Genomic DNA, 9609 nt, shown 5'->3' with positions numbered 1-9609 from the left:
TATTGGGACTGCGCCCAATCGATTTCTCTCGCAAAATTACGTCGGAATAGTGCATGAAAGAATTTATTCCAGCACTTTTTAAAATCGCGAAAATTTTTGCCAAAAATGCGAAGGGGTTAGCCTTGCTTTTTTTTGGCCAAAAAATTTTTGGTCTCAGATTTGATTCAAACGACCGATTTCTGATCTTTTGGACACCCAGGAACTCAGAAAACGCAGCGAAAAGAGCGTAGGACCAACAGGAGAAAAATGGCGAGCGAAAAAGCACCTGCTGAAAAATGTCGAAAACACAGGTTTTCGTTTTTCGGCTGTAACTTTTGATGCGTTGATCGCAGCGTATTGGGACTGCGCCCAATCGATTTCTGTCGCAAAATTACGTCGGAATAGTGCATGAAAGAATTTATTCCAGCACTTTTTAAAATCGCGAAAATTTTCGCCAAAAATGCAAAGGGGTTAGCCTTGCTTTTTTTTTGGCCGAAAAATTTTTGGTCTCAGATTTGATTCAAACGACCGTTTTCTGATCATTTGGACACCCAGGAACTCAGAAAAAGCAGCGAAAAGAGCGTAGGACCAACAGGAGAAAAATGGCGAGCGAAAAAGCACCTGCTGAAAAATGTCGAAAACACAGGTTTTCGTTTTTCGGCTGTAACTTTTGATGCGTTGATCGCAGCGTATTGGGACTGCGCCCAATCGATTTCTCTCGCAAAATTACGTCGGAATAGTGCATGAAAGAATTTATTCCAGCACTTTTTAAAATCGCGAAAATTTTCGCCAAAAATGCAAAGGGGTTAGCCTTGCTTTTTTTTTGGCCGAAAAATTTTTGGTCTCAGATTTGATTCAAACGACCGTTTTCTGATCATTTGGACACCCAGGAACTCAGAAAAAGCAGCGAAAAGAGCGTAGGACCAACAGGAGAAAAATGGCGAGCGAAAAAGCACCTGCTGAAAAATGTCGAAAACACAGGTTTTCGTTTTTCGGCTGTAACTTTTGATGCGTTGATCGCAGCGTATTGGGACTGCGCCCAATCGATTTCTCTCGCAAAATTACGTCGGAATAGTGCATGAAAGAATTTATTCCAGCACTTTTTAAAATCGCGAAAATTTTTGCCAAAAATGCGAAGGGGTTAGCCTTGCTTTTTTTTGGCCAAAAAATTTTTGGTCTCAGATTTGATTCAAACGACCGATTTCTGATCATTTGGACACCCAGGAACTCAGAAATCGCAGCGAAAAGAGCGTAGGACCAACAGGAGAACAATGGCGAGCGAATAAGCACCTGCTGAAAAATGTCGAAAACACAGGTTTTCGTTTTTTGGCTGTAACTTTTGATGCGTTGATCGCAGCGTATTGGGACTGCGCCCAATCGATTTCTCTCGCAAAATTACGTCGGAATAGTGCATGAAAGAATTTATTCCAGCACTTTTTAAAATCGCGAAAATTTTTGCCAAAAATGCGAAGGGGTTAGCCTTGCTTTTTTTTTGGCCAAAAAATTTTTGGTCTCAGATTTGATTCAAACGACCGATTTCTGATCATTTGGACACCCAGGAACTCAGAAATCGCAGCGAAAAGAGCGTAGGACCAACAGGAGAACAATGGCGAGCGAATAAGCACCTGCTGAAAAATGTCGAAAACACAGGTTTTCGTTTTTTGGCTGTAACTTTTGATGCGTTGATCGCAGCGTATTGGGACTGCGCCCAATCGATTTCTCTCGCAAAATTACGTCGGAATAGTGCATGAAAGAATTTATTCCAGCACTTTTTAAAATCGCGAAAATTTTTGCCAAAAATGCGAAGGGGTTAGCCTTGCTTTTTTTTTGGCCAAAAAATTTTTGGTCTCAGATTTGATTCAAACGACCGTTTTCTGATCATTTGGACACCCAGGAACTCAGAAAACGCAGCGAAAAGAGCGTAGGACCAACAGGAGAAAAATGGCGAGCGAAAAAGCACCTGCTGAAAAATGTCGAAAACACAGGTTTTCGTTTTTCGGCTGTAACTTTTGATGCGTTGATCGCAGCGTATTGGGACTGCGCCCAATCGATTTCTGTCGCAAAATTACGTCGGAATAGTGCATAAAAGAATTTATTCCAGCACTTTTTGAAATCGCGAAAATTTTTGCCAAAAATGCAAAGGGGTTAGCCTTGCTTTTTTTTTGGCCGAAAAATTTTTGGTCTTAGATTTGATTCAAACGACCGTTTTCTGATCATTTGGACACCCAGGAACTCAGAAAATGCAGCGAAAAGAGCGTAGGACCAACAGGAGAAAAATGGCGAGCGAAAAAGCACCTGCTGAAAAATGTCGAAAACTCAGGTTTTCGTTTTTCGGCTGTAACTTTTGATGCGTTGATCGCAGCGTATTGGGACTGCGCCCAATCGATTTCTCTCGCAAAATTACGTCGGAATAGTGCATGAAAGAATTTATTCCAGCACTTTTCAAAATCGCGAAAATTTTCGCCAAAAATGCAAAGGGGTTAGCCTTGCTTTTTTTTTGGCCGAAAAATTTTTGGTCTCAGATTTGATTCAAACGACCGTTTTCTGATCATTTGGACACCCAGGAACTCAGAAAAAGCAGCGAAAAGAGCGTAGGACCAACAGGAGAAAAATGGCGAGCGAAAAAGCACCTGCTGAAAAATGTCGAAAACACAGGTTTTCGTTTTTCGGCTGTAACTTTTGATGCGTTGATCGCAGCGTATTGGGACTGCGCCCAATCGATTTCTCTCGCAAAATTACGTCGGAATAGTGCATGAAAGAATTTATTCCAGCACTTTTTAAAATCGCGAAAATTTTCGCCAAAAATGCAAAGGGGTTAGCCTTGCTTTTTTTTTGGCCGAAAAATTTTTGGTCTCAGATTTGATTCAAACGACCGTTTTCTGATCATTTGGACACCCAGGAACTCAGAAAAAGCAGCGAAAAGAGCGTAGGACCAACAGGAGAAAAATGGCGAGCGAAAAAGCACCTGCTGAAAAATGTCGAAAACACAGGTTTTCGTTTTTCGGCTGTAACTTTTGATGCGTTGATCGCAGCGTATTGGGACTGCGCCCAATCGATTTCTCTCGCAAAATTACGTCGGAATAGTGCATGAAAGAATTTATTCCAGCACTTTTCAAAATCGCGAAAATTTTCGCCAAAAATGCAAAGGGGTTAGCCTTGCTTTTTTTTTGGCCGAAAAATTTTTGGTCTCAGATTTGATTCAAACGACCGTTTTCTGATCATTTGGACACCCAGGAACTCAGAAAAAGCAGCGAAAAGAGCGTAGGACCAACAGGAGAAAAATGGCGAGCGAAAAAGCACCTGCTGAAAAATGTCGAAAACACAGGTTTTCGTTTTTCGGCTGTAACTTTTGATGCGTTGATCGCAGCGTATTGGGACTGCGCCCAATCGATTTCTCTCGCAAAATTACGTCGGAATAGTGCATGAAAGAATTTATTCCAGCACTTTTTAAAATCGCGAAAATTTTCGCCAAAAATGCAAAGGGGTTAGCCTTGCTTTTTTTTTGGCCGAAAAATTTTTGGTCTCAGATTTGATTCAAACGACCGTTTTCTGATCATTTGGACACCCAGGAACTCAGAAAAAGCAGCGAAAAGAGCGTAGGACCAACAGGAGAAAAATGGCGAGCGAAAAAGCACCTGCTGAAAAATGTCGAAAACACAGGTTTTCGTTTTTCGGCTGTAACTTTTGATGCGTTGATCGCAGCGTATTGGGACTGCGCCCAATCGATTTCTCTCGCAAAATTACGTCGGAATAGGGCATGAAAGAATTCATTCCAGCACTTTTTAAAATCGCGAAAATTTTTGCCAAAAATGCAAAGGGGTTAGCCTAGCTTTTTTTTTGGCCGAAAAATTTTTGGTCTTAGATTTGATTCAAACGACCGTTTTCTGATCATTTGGACACCCAGGAACTCAGAAAACGCAGCGAAAAGAGCGTAGGACCAACAGGAGAAAAATGGCGAGCGAAAAAGCACCTGCTGAAAAATGTCGAAAACACAGGTTTTCGTTTTTCGGCTGTAACTTTTGATGCGTTGATCGCAGCGTATTGGGACTGCGCCCAATCGATTTCTGTCGCAAAATTACGTCGGAATAGGGCATGAAAGAATTTATTCCAGCACTTTTTAAAATCGCGAAAATTTTTGCCAAAAATGCAAAGGGGTTAGCCTAGCTTTTTTTTTGGCCGAAAAATTTTTGGTCTTAGATTTGATTCAAACGACCGTTTTCTGATCATTTGGACACCCAGGAACTCAGAAAACGCAGCGAAAAGAGCGTAGGACCAACAGGAGAAAAATGGCGCACGAAAAAGCACCTGCTGAAAAATGTCGAAAACACAGGTTTTCGTTTTTCGGCTGTAACTTTTGATGCGTTGATCGCAGCGTATTGGGACTGCGCCCAATCGATTTCTCTCGCAAAATTACGTCGGAATAGTGCATGAAAGAATTTATTCCAGCACTTTTTAAAATCGCGAAAATTTTTGCCAAAAATGCGAAGGGGTTAGCCTTGCTTTTTTTTTGGCCAAAAAATTTTTGGTCTCAGATTTGATTCAAACGACCGTTTTCTGATCATTTGGACACCCAGGAACTCAGAAAACGCATTGAAAAGAGCGTAGGACCAACAGGAGAAAAATGGCGAGCGAAAAAGCACCTGCTGAAAAATGCCGAAAACACAGGTTTTCGTTTTTCGGCTGTAACTTTTGATGCGTTGATCGCAGCGTATTGGGACTGCGCCCAATCGATTTCTCTCGCAAAATTACGTCGGAATAGGGCATGAAAGAATTTATTCCAGCACTTTTTAAAATCGCGAAAATTTTTGCCAAAAATGCAAAGGGGTTAGCCTTGCTTTTTTTTTGGCCGAAAAATTTTTGGTCTTAGATTTGATTCAAACGACCGTTTTCTGATCATTTGGACACCCAGGAACTCAGAAAATGCAGCGAAAAGAGCGTAGGACCAACAGGAGAAAAATGGCGAGCGAAAAAGCACCTGCTGAAAAATGCCGAAAACACAGGTTTTCGTTTTTCGGCTGTAACTTTTGATGCGTTGATCGCAGCGTATTGGGACTGCGCCCAATCGATTTCTCTCGCAAAATTACGTCGGAATAGGGCATGAAAGAATTTATTCCAGCACTTTTTAAAATCGCGAAAATTTTCGCCAAAAATGCAAAGGGGTTAGCCTAGCTTTTTTTTTGGCCGAAAAATTTTTGGTCTTAGATTTGATTCAAACGACCGTTTTCTGATCATTTGGACACCCAGGAACTCAGAAAATGCAGCGAGAAGAGCGTAGGACCAACAGGAGAAAAATGGCGAGCGAAAAAGCACCTGCTGAAAAATGTCGAAAACACAGGTTTTCGTTTTTCGGCTGTAACTTTTGATGCGTTGATCGCAGCGTATTGGGACTGCGCCCAATCGATTTCTCTCGCAAAATTACGTCGGAATAGGGCATGAGAGAATTTATTCCAGCACTTTTTAAAATCGCGAAAATTTTTGCCAAAAATACAAAGGGGTTAGCCTAGCTTTTTTTTTGGCCGAAAAATTTTTGGTCTTAGATTTGATTCAAACGACCGTTTTCTGATCATTTGGACACCCAGGAACTCAGAAAACGCAGCGAAAAGAGCGTAGGACCAACAGGAGAAAAATGGCGAGCGAAAAAGCACCTGCTGAAAAATGTCGAAAACACAAGTTTTCGTTTTTCGGCTGTAACTTTTGATGCGTTGATCGCAGCGTATTGGGACTGCGCCCAATCGATTTCTCTCGCAAAATTACGTCGGAATAGGGCATGAAAGAATCTATTCCAGCACTTTTTGAAATCGCGAAAATTTTTGCCAAAAATGCAAAGGGGTTAGCCTAGCTTTTTTTTTGGCCGAAAAATTTTTGGTCTTAGATTTGATTCAAACGACCGTTTTCTGATCATTTGGACACCCAGGAACTCAGAAAACGCAGCGAAAAGAGCGTAGGACCAACAGGAGAAAAATGGCGAGCGAAAAAGCACCTGCTGAAAAATGTCGAAAACACAGGTTTTCGTTTTTCGGCTGTAACTTTTGATGCGTTGATCGCAGCGTATTGGGACTGCGCCCAATCGATTTCTCTCGCAAAATTACGTCGGAATAGGGCATGAAAGAATTTATTCCAGCACTTTTTAAAATCGCGAAAATTTTTGCCAAAAATGCAAAGGGGTTAGCCTAGCTTTTTTTTTGGCCGAAAAATTTTTGGTCTTAGATTTGATTCAAACGACCGTTTTCTGATCATTTGGACACCCAGGAACTCAGAAAACGCAGCGAAAAGAGCGTAGGACCAACAGGAGAAAAATGGCGCACGAAAAAGCACCTGCTGAAAAATGTCGAAAACACAGGTTTTCGTTTTTCGGCTGTAACTTTTGATGCGTTGATCGCAGCGTATTGGGACTGCGCCCAATCGATTTCTCTCGCAAAATTACGTCGGAATAGTGCATGAAAGAATTTATTCCAGCACTTTTTAAAATCGCGAAAATTTTTGCCAAAAATGCGAAGGGGTTAGCCTTGCTTTTTTTTTGGCCAAAAAATTTTTGGTCTCAGATTTGATTCAAACGACCGTTTTCTGATCATTTGGACACCCAGGAACTCAGAAAACGCAGCGAAAAGAGCGTAGGACCAACAGGAGAAAAATGGCGAGCGAAAAAGCACCTGCTGAAAAATGCCGAAAACACAGGTTTTCGTTTTTCGGCTGTAACTTTTGATGCGTTGATCGCAGCGTATTGGGACTGCGCCCAATCGATTTCTCTCGCAAAATTACGTCGGAATAGGGCATGAAAGAATTTATTCCAGCACTTTTTAAAATCGCGAAAATTTTTGCCAAAAATGCAAAGGGGTTAGCCTTGCTTTTTTTTTGGCCGAAAAATTTTTGGTCTTAGATTTGATTCAAACGACCGTTTTCTGATCATTTGGACACCCAGGAACTCAGAAAATGCAGCGAAAAGAGCGTAGGACCAACAGGAGAAAAATGGCGAGCGAAAAAGCACCTGCTGAAAAATGCCGAAAACACAGGTTTTCGTTTTTCGGCTGTAACTTTTGATGCGTTGATCGCAGCGTATTGGGACTGCGCCCAATCGATTTCTCTCGCAAAATTACGTCGGAATAGGGCATGAAAGAATTTATTCCAGCACTTTTTAAAATCGCGAAAATTTTCGCCAAAAATGCAAAGGGGTTAGCCTAGCTTTTTTTTTGGCCGAAAAATTTTTGGTCTTAGATTTGATTCAAACGACCGTTTTCTGATCATTTGGACACCCAGGAACTCAGAAAATGCAGCGAGAAGAGCGTAGGACCAACAGGAGAAAAATGGCGAGCGAAAAAGCACCTGCTGAAAAATGTCGAAAACACAGGTTTTCGTTTTTCGGCTGTAACTTTTGATGCGTTGATCGCAGCGTATTGGGACTGCGCCCAATCGATTTCTGTCGCAAAAATACGTCGGAATAGTGCATGAAAGAATTCATCCCAGCACTTTTTAAAATCGCGAAAATTTTCGCCAAAAATGCAAAGGGGTTAGCCTTGCTTTTTTTTTGGCCGAAAAATTTTTGGTCTCAGATTTGATTCAAACGACCGTTTTCTGATCATTTGGACACCCAGGAACTCAGAAAACGCAGCGAAAAGAGCGTAGGACCAACAGGAGAAAAATGGCGAGCGAAAAAGCACCTGCTGAAAAATGTCGAAAACACAGGTTTTCGTTTTTCGGCTGTAACTTTTGATGCGTTGATCGCAGCGTATTGGGACTGCGCCCAATCGATTTCTCTCGCAAAATTACGTCGGAATAGTGCATGAAAGAATTTATTCCAGCACTTTTTAAAATCGCGAAAATTTTCGCCAAAAATGCAAAGGGGTTAGCCTTGCTTTTTTTTCGGCCGAAAAATTTTTGGTCTCAGATTTGATTCAAACGACCGTTTTCTGATCATTTGGACACCCAGGAACTCAGAAAAAGCAGCGAAAAGAGCGTAGGACCAACAGGAGAAAAATGGCGAGCGAAAAAGCACCTGCTGAAAAATGTCGAAAACACAGGTTTTCGTTTTTCGGCTGTAACTTTTGATGCGTTGATCGCAGCGTATTGGGACTGCGCCCAATCGATTTCCCTCGCAAAATTACGTCGGAATAGTGCATGAAAGAATTTACTCCAGCACTTTTTAAAATCGCGAAAATTTTTGCCAAAAATACAAAGGGGTTAGCCTTGCTTTTTTTTTGGCCGAAAAATTTTTGGTCTTAGATTTGATTCAAACGACCGTCTTCTGATCATTTGGACACCCAGGAACTCAGAAAACGCAGCGAAAAGAGCGTAGGACCAACAGGAGAAAAATGGCGAGCGAAAAAGCACCTGCTGAAAAATGTCGAAAACACAGGTTTTCGTTTTTCGGCTGTAACTTTTGATGCGTTGATCGCAGCGTATTGGGACTGCGCCCAATCGATTTCTCTCGCAAAATTACGTCGGAATAGGGCATGAAAGAATTTATTCCAGCACTTTTTAAAATCGCGAAAATTTTCGCCAAAAATGCAAAGGGGTTAGCCTAGCTTTTTTTTTGGCCGAAAAATTTTTGGTCTTAGATTTGATTCAAACGACCGTTTTCTGATCATTTGGACACCCAGGAACTCAGAAAATGCAGCGAGAAGAGCGTAGGACCAACAGGAGAAAAATGGCGAGCGAAAAAGCACCTGCTGAAAAATGTCGAAAACACAGGTTTTCGTTTTTCGGCTGTAACTTTTGATGCGTTGATCGCAGCGTATTGGGACTGCGCCCAATCGATTTCTGTCGCAAAAATACGTCGGAATAGTGCATGAAAGAATTCATCCCAGCACTTTTTAAAATCGCGAAAATTTTCGCCAAAAATGCAAAGGGGTTAGCCTTGCTTTTTTTTTGGCCGAAAAATTTTTGGTCTCAGATTTGATTCAAACGACCGTTTTCTGATCATTTGGACACCCAGGAACTCAGAAAACGCAGCGAAAAGAGCGTAGGACCAACAGGAGAAAAATGGCGAGCGAAAAAGCACCTGCTGAAAAATGTCGAAAACACAGGTTTTCGTTTTTCGGCTGTAACTTTTGATGCGTTGATCGCAGCGTATTGGGACTGCGCCCAATCGATTTCCCTCGCAAAATTACGTCGGAATAGTGCATGAAAGAATTTACTCCAGCACTTTTTAAAATCGCGAAAATTTTTGCCAAAAATACAAAGGGGTTAGCCTTGCTTTTTTTTTGGCCGAAAAATTTTTGGTCTTAGATTTGATTCAAACGACCGTCTTCTGATCATTTGGACACCCAGGAACTCAGAAAACGCAGCGAAAAGAGCGTAGGACCAACAGGAGAAAAATGGCGAGCGAAAAAGCACCTGCTGAAAAATGTCGAAAACACAGGTTTTCGTTTTTCGGCTGTAACTTTTGATGCGTTGATCGCAGCGTATTGGGACTGCGCCCAATCGATTTCTCTCGCAAAATTACGTCGGAATAGGGCATGAAAGAATTTATTCCAGCACTTTTTAAAATCGCGAAAATTTTCGCCAAAAATGCAAAGGGGTCAGCCTAGCTTTTTTTTTGGCCGAAAAATTTTTGGTCTTAGATTTGATTCAAACGACCGTTTTCTGATCATTTGGACACCCAGGAACTCAGAAAATGCAGCGAGAAGAGCGTAG

This window comes from Neodiprion virginianus, chromosome 5, assembly GCF_021901495.1.
Source record: "Neodiprion virginianus isolate iyNeoVirg1 chromosome 5, iyNeoVirg1.1, whole genome shotgun sequence".
NCBI lineage: Eukaryota > Metazoa > Arthropoda > Insecta > Hymenoptera > Diprionidae > Neodiprion > Neodiprion virginianus.
The sequence above is the reverse complement of the archived record's forward strand: the minus strand, read 5'-3'. Positions refer to the sequence as shown.